The sequence below is a fragment of the Ranitomeya imitator genome, chromosome 3 (assembly GCF_032444005.1).
Source record: "Ranitomeya imitator isolate aRanImi1 chromosome 3, aRanImi1.pri, whole genome shotgun sequence".
NCBI lineage: Eukaryota > Metazoa > Chordata > Amphibia > Anura > Dendrobatidae > Ranitomeya > Ranitomeya imitator.
In genome coordinates this window covers 32,535,669-32,549,432 of record NC_091284.1, presented here as the reverse complement: position 1 = coordinate 32,549,432, position 13,764 = coordinate 32,535,669, and positions in this window count along the sequence as shown.

Below are 13,764 nucleotides of genomic sequence, written 5' to 3'. Positions count from 1 at the left end.
CATGAAAATAAAAAATAATTTTTCTTTCCTCAAAAATGATTTTTTAGCCTGGAATTTCCTATTTTGCCAAGGATAATAGGAGAAATTGGACCCCAAATATTGTTGTCCAGTTTGTCCTGAGTACGCTGATACCCCATATGTGGGGGTAAACCACTGTTTGGGCGCACGGCAGGGCTCGGAAGGGATGGCACGCCATTTGGCTTTTTAAATGGAAAATTAGCTCCAATCATTAGCGGACACCATGTCACGTTTGGAGAGCCCCTGTGTGCCTAAACATTGGAGATCCCCCAGAAATGACACCATTTTAGAAACTAGACCCCCAAAGGAACTAATCTAGATGTGTGGTGAGCACTTTGAACCCCCAAGTGCTTCATAGAAGTTTATAATGCAGAGCCGTGAAAATAATAAATACGTTTTCTTTCCTCAAAAATAATTATTTAGCCCAGAATTTTTTATTTTCCCAAGGGTTACAGGAGAAATTGGACCCCAAAAGTTGTTGTCCAGTTTCTCCTGAGTACGCTGATACCCCCATATGTGGGGGTAAACCACTGTTTGGGCACACGTCGGGGCTCAGAAGGGAAGTAGTGACTTTTGAAATGCAGACTTTGATGGAATGGTCTGCGGGTGTCATGTTGCGTTTGCAGAGCCCCTGGTGTGCCTAAACAGTAGAAACCCCCCACAAGTGACCCCATTTTAGAAACTAGACCCCCCAAGGAACTTATCTAGATATGTGGTGAGCACTTTGAACCCCCAAGTGCTTCACAGACGTTTACAACGCAGAGCCGTGAAAATAAAAAATAATTTTTCTTTCCTCAAAAATTATGTTTTAGCAAGCATTTTTTTAGATTCACAAGGGTAACAGGAGAAATTGGACCCCAGTAATTGTTGCGCAGTTTGTCCTGAGTATGCTGGTACCCCATATGTGGGGGTAAACCACTGTTTGGGCACACGTCAGGGCTCGGAAGTGAGGGAGCACCATTTGACTTTTTGAATACGAGATTGGCTGGAATCAATGGTGGCGCCATGTTGCGTTTGGAGACCCCTGATGTGCCTAAACAGTGGAAACCCCTCAATTCTAACTCCAACACTAACCCCAACACACCCCTAACCCTGATCCCAACTGTAGCCATAATCCTAATCACAACCCTAACCCCAACACACCCCTAACCACAACACTAACCCCAACACACCCCTAACCCTAACCACAACCCTAATTCCAACCCTAACCCTAAGGCTATGTGCCCACGTTGCGGATTCGTGTGAGATATTTCCGCACCATTTTTGAAAAATCTGCGGGTAAAAGGCACTGTGTTTTACCTGCGGATTTTCCGCGGATTTCCAGTGTTTTTTGTGCGGATTTCACCTGCGGATTCCTATTGAGGAACAGGTGTAAAACGCTGCGGAATCCGCACAAAGAATTGACATGCTGCGGAAAATACAACGCAGCGTTTCCGCGCGGTATTTTCCGCACCATGGGCACAGCGGATTTGGTTTTTCATATGTTTACATGGTACTGTAAACCTGATGGAACACTGCTGCGAATCCGCAGCCAAATCCGCACCGTGTGCACATGGCCTAATTCTAAAGGTATGTGCACACGCTGCAGAAAATGCTGCGGATCCGCAGCAGTTTCCCATGAGTGTACAGTTCAATGTAAACCTATGGGAAACAAAAATCGCTGTGCACATGCTGCGGAAAACTGCACGGAAACGCAGCGGTTTACATTCCGCAGCATGCCACTTCTTTGTGCGGATTCCGCAGCGGTTTTACAACTGCTCCAATAGAAAATCGCAATTGTAAAACCGCAGTGAAATGCGCAGAAAAAAACGCGGTAAATCCGCCATAAATCCGCAGCGGTTTAGCACTGCGGATTTATCAAATCCGCAGCGGAAAAATCCGCAGAGGACCAGAATACGTGTGCACATTCCTAACCCTAGCCCTAACCCTAGCCCTAACCCTACCCCTACCCCTAACCCTAACCCTACCCCTAGCCCTACCCCTACCCCTAACCCTACCCCTACCCCTAGCCCTAACCTTAACCCTAACCCTACCCCTAACCCTACCCCTAGCCCTAACCTTAACCCTAACCCTAACCCTAACCCTACCCCTAACCCTAACCCTATTCTAACATTAGTGGAAAAAAAAGTTTCTTTATTTTTTTATTGTCCCTACCTATGGGGGTGACAAAGGGGGGGGTCATTTATTAATTTTTTTATTTTGATCACTGAGATAGATTATATCTCAGTGATCAAAATGCACTTTGGAACGAATCTGCCGGCCGGCAGATTCGGCGGGCGCACTGCGCATGCGCCCGCCATTTTGGAAGATGGCGGCGCCCGGGAGAAGACGGACGGGACCACGGCTGGATCGGTAAGTATGATAGGGTGGGGTGGGACCACGGGGGGGGGGATCGGAGCACGGGGGGGGAATCGGAGCGCGGGAGGGGTGGAACGGAGCGCGGGGGGCGTGGAACGGAGCACGGGGGGGCTGGAATGGAGCACGGGGGGGTGGAACGGAGCACGGGGGTGGATCGGAGTGCAGGGGGGGTGATTGGAGCACGGGGGGGTGATTGGAGCACGGGGGGAGCGGACACGAGCACGGGGGGGAGCGGAGCACAGGGCGGAGGGGAGCCGGAGCAGTGTACCGGCCAGATCGGGGGGGGTGGGGGGGCGATCGGAGGGGTGGGGTGGGGGCACACTAGTATTTCCAGCCATGGCCGATGATATTTCAGCATCGGCCATGGCTGGATTGTAATATTTCACCCGTTATAATGGGTGAAATATTACAAATCGCTCTGATTGGCAGTTTCACTTTCAACAGCCAATCAGAGCGATCGTAGCCACGAGGGGGTGAAGCCACCCCCCCTGGGCTAAACTACCACTCCCCCTGTCCCTGCAGATCGGGTGAAATGGGAGTTAACCCTTTCACCCGATCTGCAGGGACGCGATCTTTCCATGACACCGCATAGGCGTCATGGGTCGGAATGGCACCGACTTTCATGACGCCTACGTGGCGTCATGGGTCGGGAAGGGGTTAAATACAATGTTCATTTTTAGCACTTGGTTGAAAACCCTTTGTTGGCAATGACTGCCTGAAGTCTTGAACTCATGGGCATCACCAGACGCTGTGTTTCCTCCTTTTTGATTTTCTGCCAGACCTTCACTGCGGTGGTTTTCAGTTGCTGTTTGTTTGTGGGCCTTTCTGTCTGAAGTTTAGTCTTTAACCAGTGAAATGCTGCTCAATTGGGTTTAGATCAGGTGACTGACTTGGCCATTGAAGAATATTCCACTTCTTTGCTTTAATAAACTCCTGGGTTGCTTTGGCTTTATGTTTTGGGTCATTGTCCATCTGTAGTATGAAACGACGACCAATCAGTTTGGCTGCATTTGGCTGGATCTGAGCACACAGTATGGCGGCTCTGAATACCTCAGAATTCATTTGGCTGCTTCTGTCCTGTGTCACATCATCAATAAACACTAGTGACCCAGTGCCACTGGCAGCCATGCATGCCCAAGCAATCACACTGCCTCAGCCATGTTTTAAAGATGATGTGGTATGCTTTGGATCATGAGATGGACCACGTCTTCACCATACTTTTCTCTTTCCATCATTCTGGTTGAGGTTGAGCTTGGTTTCATCTGTCCAAAGAATGTTCTTCCAGAACTGTGCTGGCTTTTTTAGATGTTTTTTTTATCAAAGTCCAGTCTAGCCTTTTTCTTCTTGATGCTTATGAGTGGCTGCACCGTGCAGTGAACCCTCTGTATTTACTTTCATGCAGTCTTCTCTTTATGGTAGATTTGGATATTGATACGCCGACCCCCTGGAGAGTGTTGTTCACTTGGTCGGCTGTTGTGAAGGGGTTTCTCTTCACCATGGAGATTATTCTGCGATCATCCACCATTGTTGTCTTCCATGGGTGCCCAGGTCTTTTTGCATTGATGACTTCACTAGTGCTTTCTTTCTTTCTCAGGATGGACCAAACTGTAGATTTTGCCACTCCTAATATTGTAGTAATTTCTCGGATGAGTTTTTTCTGTTTTCACAGCGTAAGGATGGCTTGTTTCACCTGCTTGGAGAGCTCCTTTGACCGCATGTTTACTTAACAGCAAAACCTTCCAAATGCAAGCACCACACCTCAAATCAATTCCAGGCCTTTTATCTGCTTAATTGAGAATGACATAACGAAGGGATTGCCCACACCTGTCCATGAAATAGCCTTGGAGTCAATTGTCCAATTACTTTAGGTCCCTTTAAAAACAGGGTGGGACAGGTTAAGGAGCTGAAACTCCTAAACCCTTCATCCAATTTTGATGTGGATACCCTCAAATGAAAGCTGAAAGTCTGAACAACAACTGCATCTGAATGGTTTTGTTTAAAATTAATTGTGGTAATGTCTATATCCAAAATTAAAAAAATGTTGTCTCTGTCCAAATATATATGGACCTAACTGTATATATATATATATATATATATATACTAGATGGTGGCCCGATTCTAACGCATCGGGTATTCCAGAATATGTATGTCATTTATTTATGAAGTTTTCAGAATAATGCAATTTATACACAGGATTCGTCCGGCTGGGTGCGACCAATTAGCAAAGCGTGGTTCAAATTCCACGCCAATGCACAGCCGGACTGCGCCTGTCGCCGATTGTTCGTGGCCGGCCAGGCGTGACCAATCAGTGAAGCCAGGACCAGCTCCAGGTTTTTTGAGGGTCCCGGGTGAAAGAGTCTCAGTGGACCCCCGTCTTTAACACATACCACGATTCATGATGCACAGATACAGCAGAGAAATATACCACAGCCAAGTAGCATATAACACAGCCCACGTAGCATATAGCACAGGCCCTGTAGTAGATAGCACAGGCCACGTAGTATATAACACAGCCCACGTAGCATATAGTATAGCCCACGTAGCATATAGCACAGCCCACATAACATATAGCACAGCCATGTAGCATATAACACAGCCATGTAGCATATAGCACAGCCACGCAGTATATAGCACAGCCCACATAGTATATAGCACAGCCCATGCAGTATATAGCACAGCCCATGCAGTGTACAACAAAGTCCACACAGTACATAGCACAGCCCACGCAGTGTATAACACAGCCCACGCAGTATATAGCACAGCCCACGTAGTATATAACACAGCCCACGCAGTGTATAACAGCCCACATAGTATATAGCACAGCCCACGCAGTGTACAACACAGCCCACGCAGTATATAGCACAGCCCACGCAGTATATAACACAGCCCACGTAGTATATAACACAGGCCACGTAGTATATAACACAGCCCACGTAGTATATAACACAGCCCACATAGTATATAATACAGCCATGTAGTATATTGCCCAGCCATGTATATTGCACAGCTACGTAGTATATAGCACAGCCCACGTAGTATATAACACAGCCACGTAGTATATAGCAGAGCCCACGCAGTGTATAACACAGCCCACATAGTATATATATCACCGCCCACGCAGAATATAACACAGTCCACGCAGTGTATAACACAGCCCACGCAGTATATAACACAACCCACATAGTATATAACACAGCCCACATAGTATATAACACAGGCCACGTAGTATATAACCCAGCCACATAGTATATAGCACAGCCACGTAGTATATTGCCCAGCCATGTATATTGCACAGCTATGTAGTATATAGCACAGCCCACGTAGTATATAACACAGCCATGTAGTATATAGCACAGCTCACGCAGTTTATAACACAGCCCACGTAGTATACAACACAGCCATGTAGTATATAACACAGCCGCGTAGTATATAGCACAGCCCATGTAGTATATAGCACAGCTCACGCAGTATATAACACAGCCACGTAGTATATTGCCCAGCCACGTAATATATTGCACAACTACATAGTATATAGCACAGCCCATGTAGTATATAGCACAGAGACGCAGTATATAACACAGCCATGTAGTAAATAGCACTTGCACGTAGTATATTGCCCAGCCATGTATATTGCACAGCTGCATAGTATATAGCACAGCCCACGTAGTATATAACACAGCCACGTAGTATATAGCACAGCTCACACAGTATATAACACAGCCACGTAGTAGCGAGAAAGGTGCCGAAAGGTGAGTATATAATGATTTTTTATTTTTTTATTATTTTTAACATTAGATCTTTTTACTATTAATGCTGCATAGGCAGCATCAATAGTAAAAAGTTGGTCACACAGTATTAATAGCAGCGTTAATGGACTGCGTTACACCGCGGTGTAACCCAGCTATTAACCCTGTGTGAGCGCTGACTGGAGGGGGCACTGACAGAGAGTAGGAAGGGGCGAATTCGCGGCCGGACTGTGCCCGTCGCTGATTGGTCAGTGACGCGGGATTTCCGTGACAGACAGACAGACAAACAGACGGAAGTGCCCCTTGGATGATTATATATATAGATGAATATATATATATATAGTGATAGATAAATGTGAAAAATAAAGAAGATGAGATGAATAGATGTGAAATAGAGATGGATGGGTAGATAGATATATAGATTGATAGATAGATAGATAGATAGATAGATAGATAGATAGAAGAAAGAGAATTAGAGCAGCACAAAGAAAGAGCAGAGCCCCCCAGGCAAATACCAAACCTCAATTATAACAATTCTGAAAAATTGGAGGCAGCACACCATTTTGTAGTGAAAAGGAGCTATTTAGTCAGCCCAGAAAGCGACGTTTCGGTCCCAACAGGACCTTGAGAAAGGTTCCTGCTGGGACTGAAACGTCGCTTTCTGGGCTGATTAAATAGCTCCTTTTCACTTCAAAACGGTGTGCTGCCTCCAATTATTCTGGATTTTTAGATAGATAGATAGATAGATAGATAGATATAAAGATTATACAAATAAATATAGATAAATAGATACGGGAGAGACAGAGGAGGACAAATCATTGGTGAAGGAAGGAAAAAGAAAGAGATGGAGAGAAAAATAATGAGGGAAAGAAAGAAAGATAAAGGATGCAAGAAGAAGAAAGGAAGAGGAAGAAAGAAAGCGAAAAAAAGAGAAAGAAAGAAAAAGAAAGGAAGAGAAAGAAAGACAGACAGACAGACAAACAGGCAGACAAACAGAAAGAAAGAAAGAAAGAAAGAAAGAGAAAGAAAGAAAAAGATGATACATAGGAAATTGTGTTACATAGCGGGCATCCTGGTCACATTGGTCTTGTGTTGCTGTTTTTTTTCTTTTCTAGATAGGTAGATAAATATTTTTCCCAACAGTTTGTATAAATCATTTTTATTGGTCACAGCAGTAAAGAATAAAGGTAAACCGTACAAACTTATAAATCAGTGCAATGATAGGCAATAATTTTAAGTCAAACAAGAAGAGCATAGTTACATTTATCTCTTGCGATATACTTTTCTGATTAATAATGCTCTTGACTATCCCGAAATTATGAATTATTAACATTAAAGAACTACCGGGATAGTTGGTAACAATTCTGAGCTTCCTTTGTAAATATTTAAAATATAATATGTGTAATCAAAACTGGATATGAGGAGGACAAACATAGAAAGTAAGATAGAGGGAAGAAAAGAGGGTAGAAAGAAGGAGAAGAGAAGGGTAATTGAGGGGGTGAGGAATTCAGGGAAGGAGTGTGGCTACCCCCGTAGTTTCCCAACAGTTTGGACTTTTTTTGTCTTTATTGATGGAACTACAACAAGTATTATTCTTTCTTCCTCAGCTTTGGTCCCAGTGTTTTGTTTTTCTTTTTTAGTTTTTCTCTTAACGTCCACGTTCTCCATATGAGCGATCAGTTCTACATGACCGTCCTTCACGTCCGTAGCCCAGAAGATCATCGACCTGCCCCTGGATACTTGTCTCTTTCTGCCAATATTTTGCATTGACCAGATTTTTCTTTTAACGAGATTGTTTTTTAATGATGCGGACATCTCTGACCTTTCACCGCGGGCTCTTAATCATCATTAGAAGAGGCAGGTCTCTGACATATATTGAGGATGGACTATCAATAATCTAATGCCTTCCTGTATTTCAGTAATGAATATTTCACATATTCAATGTTTCCAATCATCTTAGTTAGAGATCAGTGGATCGGTCAAAATTATAATTTGCCTGTTTTCATGGATTTTCCTTGGCAATCCAATTTGCAGAGCAATTATTCTCCATGAACTGAATGTCCATATAAACTATAAAAAATAAAAAAACTAATACTAACCTCACCGCTCAACTTGTCCGCTCCTCACCGTCTACCGACGGGGTCTTGTCACATCTTCTTATCACCGGCTCTCATGCTGAATCCTTCAATCTTCTTCTTGCTGGGCCTAGACTTCCAGCTCTGATGAGCCCAACAACGTTTATGCGCATTTGCACAAGGTCGCGGTGCACGTTGTGACATCCTGATGTCTTGACCTTACGCTCACAGAACCGTCCAGGACATCATCAAAGCCTGAAGTCCCACTCCAGCACGAAGAGGCTTGGGGATAAGAAGATGAGCTGAGGACAGGAGACAGTGAGGAGAGAAAAGGCCGGAGAGGTGAGCAGCGCAGCAAGGTGAGTATAACGTTTTGATGGCCTTTTACGGGTCAGCAAAATGACAGCAGGTGAACACCATTTTTCTGACTTTGTGCCCAAGCGAATTAGAGAAGATCTACATGTTGGATCTCTCGTATGTATATATTGCAGTCACATTGTACCTGTTAGCAGGTGATGGTCAAATTTGTTTTTTGTAGATAGATAGTTATACAAAAGAAAAGTCAGCTCACCAACCTAACATTTGTAAAAAATTACAGGATCTTATTAGACCATACAGGAGCTATTAACGTCCTTAATTTTGAACACACATTGAAATAGTGTTGCCTCTTTTTAGCATATGTACATGGAGATTTTTGGTAGAAACCTTGAGGAAAGAAAGGATGGAAAGGAAGGAAGCAAGGAAGGGAATGAAGGAAGGATGAAAGTTGGTGCGGCTCTGCCGGACTGGACCTGTTGATAGTCATGATTGGCCTAAATTCCGTTTTGGCCACAGAAATCTTTGTAGGTTGTATAGTTTTATAGTTTCATAGTTTTAAGGTTGAATGTAGAGTTAAATCCATCAATTTCAACCTATAATCTAATATATTGATCCAGAGAAAGGGAAAAACCCCATGGAGCAGACACTAATAGTTCCATTTCAGGGGAAAAATTCCTTCCTGACTTCACATATGGCAATGAGACAAGTTCCCCCCATCTCAGAATCTAGTGAACTATATACCTAGCCACCAACATGAATGGTCAGCATATTATGTACTACATTGATCTGATCACCAGACCAGCTTCGGTATTATAAGGCTGTGTGCACACGTTCCGGATTTTTGTGCGTTTTTTCTTGCGTTTTTTTCGCTATAAAAACGTGATAAAACCGCGAAACAAAAACGCTCACATTAAGCATCCTATTAAAAGAATGCAATCCGCATTTTGTATGCACATGCTGTGTTTTTTTTCTTGAGAGGAAACGCGTTCCGGAAAAAAACGCAGCATGTTCATTAATTTTGCGGAATCGCGGGGATTCCGCACACATAGGAATGCATTGATCCGCTTACTTCATGCCCGCCATGCGGGAAGTAAGCGGATCATGTGTGGATGGTACCCAGGGTGGAGGAGAGGAGACTCTCCTCCTCGAACTGGGCACCATATAATTGTTAAAAAAAAAAAAAGAATTAAAATGAAAAATCGTGATATACTCACCTTCCGATGGCCCCCGGAGTCCTCCCGCCTCTCAGCGGTGCACGCGGCGGCTGGGATGCTGTGTGCGAAGGACCTGCAATGACGTCGCGGTCACGTGACATCATCCCAGGTCCTTCGCACACAGCATCCCAGCTGCCGCGTGCACCACTGAGGAGATCGGGTGACGTCGGAAGGTGAGAATAACTATTTTTTTAAATTATTTTTAACATTAGATCTTTTTACTATTGATGCTGCATAGGCAGCATCAATAGTAAAAAGTTGGTCACACTTGTCAAACACTATGTTTGACAAACGTGACCAACCTGTCAATCAGTTTTCCAAGCGATGCTACAGATCGCTTGGAAAACGCTAGCATTCTGCAAGCTAATAACGCTTGCAAAACGCTAGTGTTTAGCGGGAATACACATGCCAATTCCGCATGCGATATACCCGCGGCAGGAGTTGCGGAATTGCTGCGGAAATTTCCGCGACAATTCTGCAACGTGTGCACTTAGCCTAAAGGTTTGATTAAAAAACACGTTATCGGCGGCTTTCCTCACCGACACAGTGCCACCCTTGTCTGTAGGCGACGTTGGGTATTACAGTTTTTTTCTGTATAATTAATGCTGCAATAGCATACATAATGTAAGCTGCACACTGACACTAGAGCTGCGGTAACATCTTAAGATTTTCAGCAAATTAACTTTTAATTTAGTAAAATGGAAATACATCAATAGTTAAAAATGTTACCGAAGAGCAAAGAATCTGCATAAAATAGAAGAGAGCGGATCTTTGAATACATTTTTAATGGGGTATTCAGACCATACATTCATTGCATATCCACATGATACATGACATGTCTGTTAGGGGGGCATAGGCATGGGGGTCCTGTACCTTTGTGGTGTTTATGGGGTGAAGAGATGTTTGAGGTAAAGTTCTACTTTAATTTCTGTTAGAAATGATCGTTTTGGGGTTTTTATATTTGGGTTTTAGAGAGTGATAATCATTTTTCAGTATTTCAGAATATACAGACCACAAAGAAATAAAATCACTCGGCTGCCATCTCTCGCCACATTCTCCGTGAGCCAAACAAAATAATACAAAAGGTCATCGTTCCAGGAAGACAGGGCCGCCTCGCTACGAGACGCCCGCTATTATCAATGCCTGACACATCAAAGAAAAGCTGCTGAATTATCTCAAAAATGTCATCCCAGAACAGTCCCGATAATCAGGGCCGATCAGCGAAAACACTATTATAGAAAACTGTCTTCGTTGCTCATGGCAACCAATCACAGCACAGCTTTCATTTTAGAAAAGCTGTTTAAAAAATGAAAACGGAACTCTGATTGGTTGCTAGGGGCAACAAAGGCTTTATATGCTTGAAGGCCTCAAATTTTATACGATTTAATAATTATGTGGGATTAGGACAGGCCGTCTGGTACGGACCAGAACATTTTGCTAAATCTTCCTCAATGTTTCAATATCAGATCTACAGTACATTTTTGCAATAGCACAAAGTATTCACCACCAATCAGCCAGAACATTAAAACCTAAATATTGTGTAGGTCCCTCTGCCACGATGGGGGAACGTGGTCTGTGCAATGTTTAGCACATGTCCCATCCCTATGACACCAGGTTTCCAGCAGAGCATTGCTCATCACTCTACCTCCACTAATTTGTCCTCTTCGCATAGTGCACGCTGGTGCCATCTCTTTCCTGGCAATTGATGCACCCGGCCATCCACATGTCCCCCAGACCATGCCATCGTCTTCCATTGCTCCCTGGTGCAGCTCAGAAGCTCACGTGACCATTGTAGGTGGTTTAGGTGGACAAAGGTCAGCATGGGGGCTTTGACTGTCCTGCAGCAACACCGCCCCATACACAGCAATAATTCATAGTAACTCCAGTAATTTGTGCTACAATCTCTGTTCTGTGGGATTGGTCCAGTTGGGCTAGTGTTCACTCTCCAGATGCATAATCGAACCTTGGGCGCCCACCACAACCTTTCTTGGAACACTTTTGGTAGGTACTTAGCATTGCACATGGGAACAACAAACAATAACACCTGTCATACAGAGGGTACACACAAGAAGAACTTCCATACAGCAGAAACATTCTACAAGACCTGTCATATACCGGTGACACCCCACAAGACCTGCTGTATACCTGGTACACACCAGAAGTCCTGCTACAGTTTATATAGGGAACAGGCCACCAAACCTGCCATGTCCTGGGAACAGCTGCTGCATACCAGGAGCACCCCACAGGACCACTGTATACCGGTGACACCTCACAAGACATGCTATATACTTGGAACACACTATAAGACCTGCCATATATTGGGAACATCCCACAAGACCTGTTGTATACCAGGAACACCACACAAGGCTCACCATATACCGAGAACACATCACAAGACCTGCCACATACAGTGAACACCTCACAAGACCCGCCACAAATTTAATGTATAGTGGAAACATTCTACAAGACCTCCCATACACTGGGGACACCATACAAGACCTGCTGTATACCGTTAATACTCCACAAGACCTGCCATATACCAGTAAGACCTCATAAAACTTGCCGTACATCGGGAACAGCCCACAAGACCTGCTGCCTACCAGGAACACCTTACAAAGATCTGCTGTACAGGGAACACACCATAAGAATTACCATATACTGAGAAGACCACAGAAAGACCTGGTGTATAGTGAGAACACCCCACAAAGACCTGCTGTACACTGGAAACACCCTATCGGACCTGCCATATGGTGAGAACACTCTACAAAACCTTCTTACACCAGGAAACCCCTACAAGACCTGCTGTATAACAGGAACACCCCACAAGACCTGCCATATACTGTGAACAGCCCACAAGACCTGCTGTATACCGGGAACAGCCCACAAGACCTGTGTGGCACCCCAGGAGTTCAGGTACCACAGTAATGCTGCCTTCCTCTCGGGGAGGGTAGTGCTATGCCTGGAAACAAGAGAGATTTCTTTGGCAGGTAAAGAACACACACAACACCTTCTGAATCCAGGCCAGGAGGGGGAGCTCAAAACCCTGTTTTAGGGCAGCTTCCCTGGATAAAGATCCTGGTTTGGAGGATTATCTAGTTTAGTCTGGATCAGATAGTCTGGAGAGCAGACAGGAAAGGAGCAGAGGAGAGATTTCAGGGCTCAAGGAGGCTACAAGTGGGCCTCTGAGGAGCCAAAGCGCAGAAACCGGGTACCGGGAGCCCGAGGCTGTGGGGAGCTGCAAGCACCATAGCAGAACCGGAGGGCACAGAACTACACGTGTACTGCCCAAATTAAGCCTGTGGTACAGCAGCACCCTGGAGTCACCGTGCAGAGACCCCAGAAGAAATGGCTCAAGCTGCCTACCATACAGGTACCTGTCCCAGGACAGGGGAAAGAACCAGGACCTTGTTAGGACATTACAGAAAGCAAGGGACTACAGCAAGCGCGCAGTGGAAGGCTCTCAACCTGACTTGCCAAGGGGATTCCACTTGTTTCCGGGCTGCCTGGACCCCTAATGTACCTGTTGCCAGTACCCTGGACTGTGGCCTGCCAACTACAGTAAACCAGGTAAAGACTCTACAACTTGTGTCCTTTACTCATTGACCGGCAAACACCATCATCACCATACACTCTAGTACCCCTGGGGACCCCCGTGTCACCATCATTGCTGCAACAACATCCCCCAGAGGACCCCTTTAAAGCAGCTTCGGTCCCCCTATTGACAGAACACCACAGGTGGCGTCAAGACAGACTTATTCACAATTCCCATTTAAAGACCTTCCCTTTTACAGTGAGTCCCAGGGCCACGGACCGGGTCTCAGCCACCGTGACATCCCCTTTAATAGCCAACCGGACCCGGTACCTAGTACCCTGCCCTGGTGGGCGACTCACCTGCCGTATACCAGGAACACACCATAAGACATAAGAATGCCAGAAACACTTCATAAGTTCTGACGCATACAAGGAACATCCTACAATATCTGTAAAACACCAGAAACACAACACAAGGCCTGCCATATGCAAAGGGAACATCCC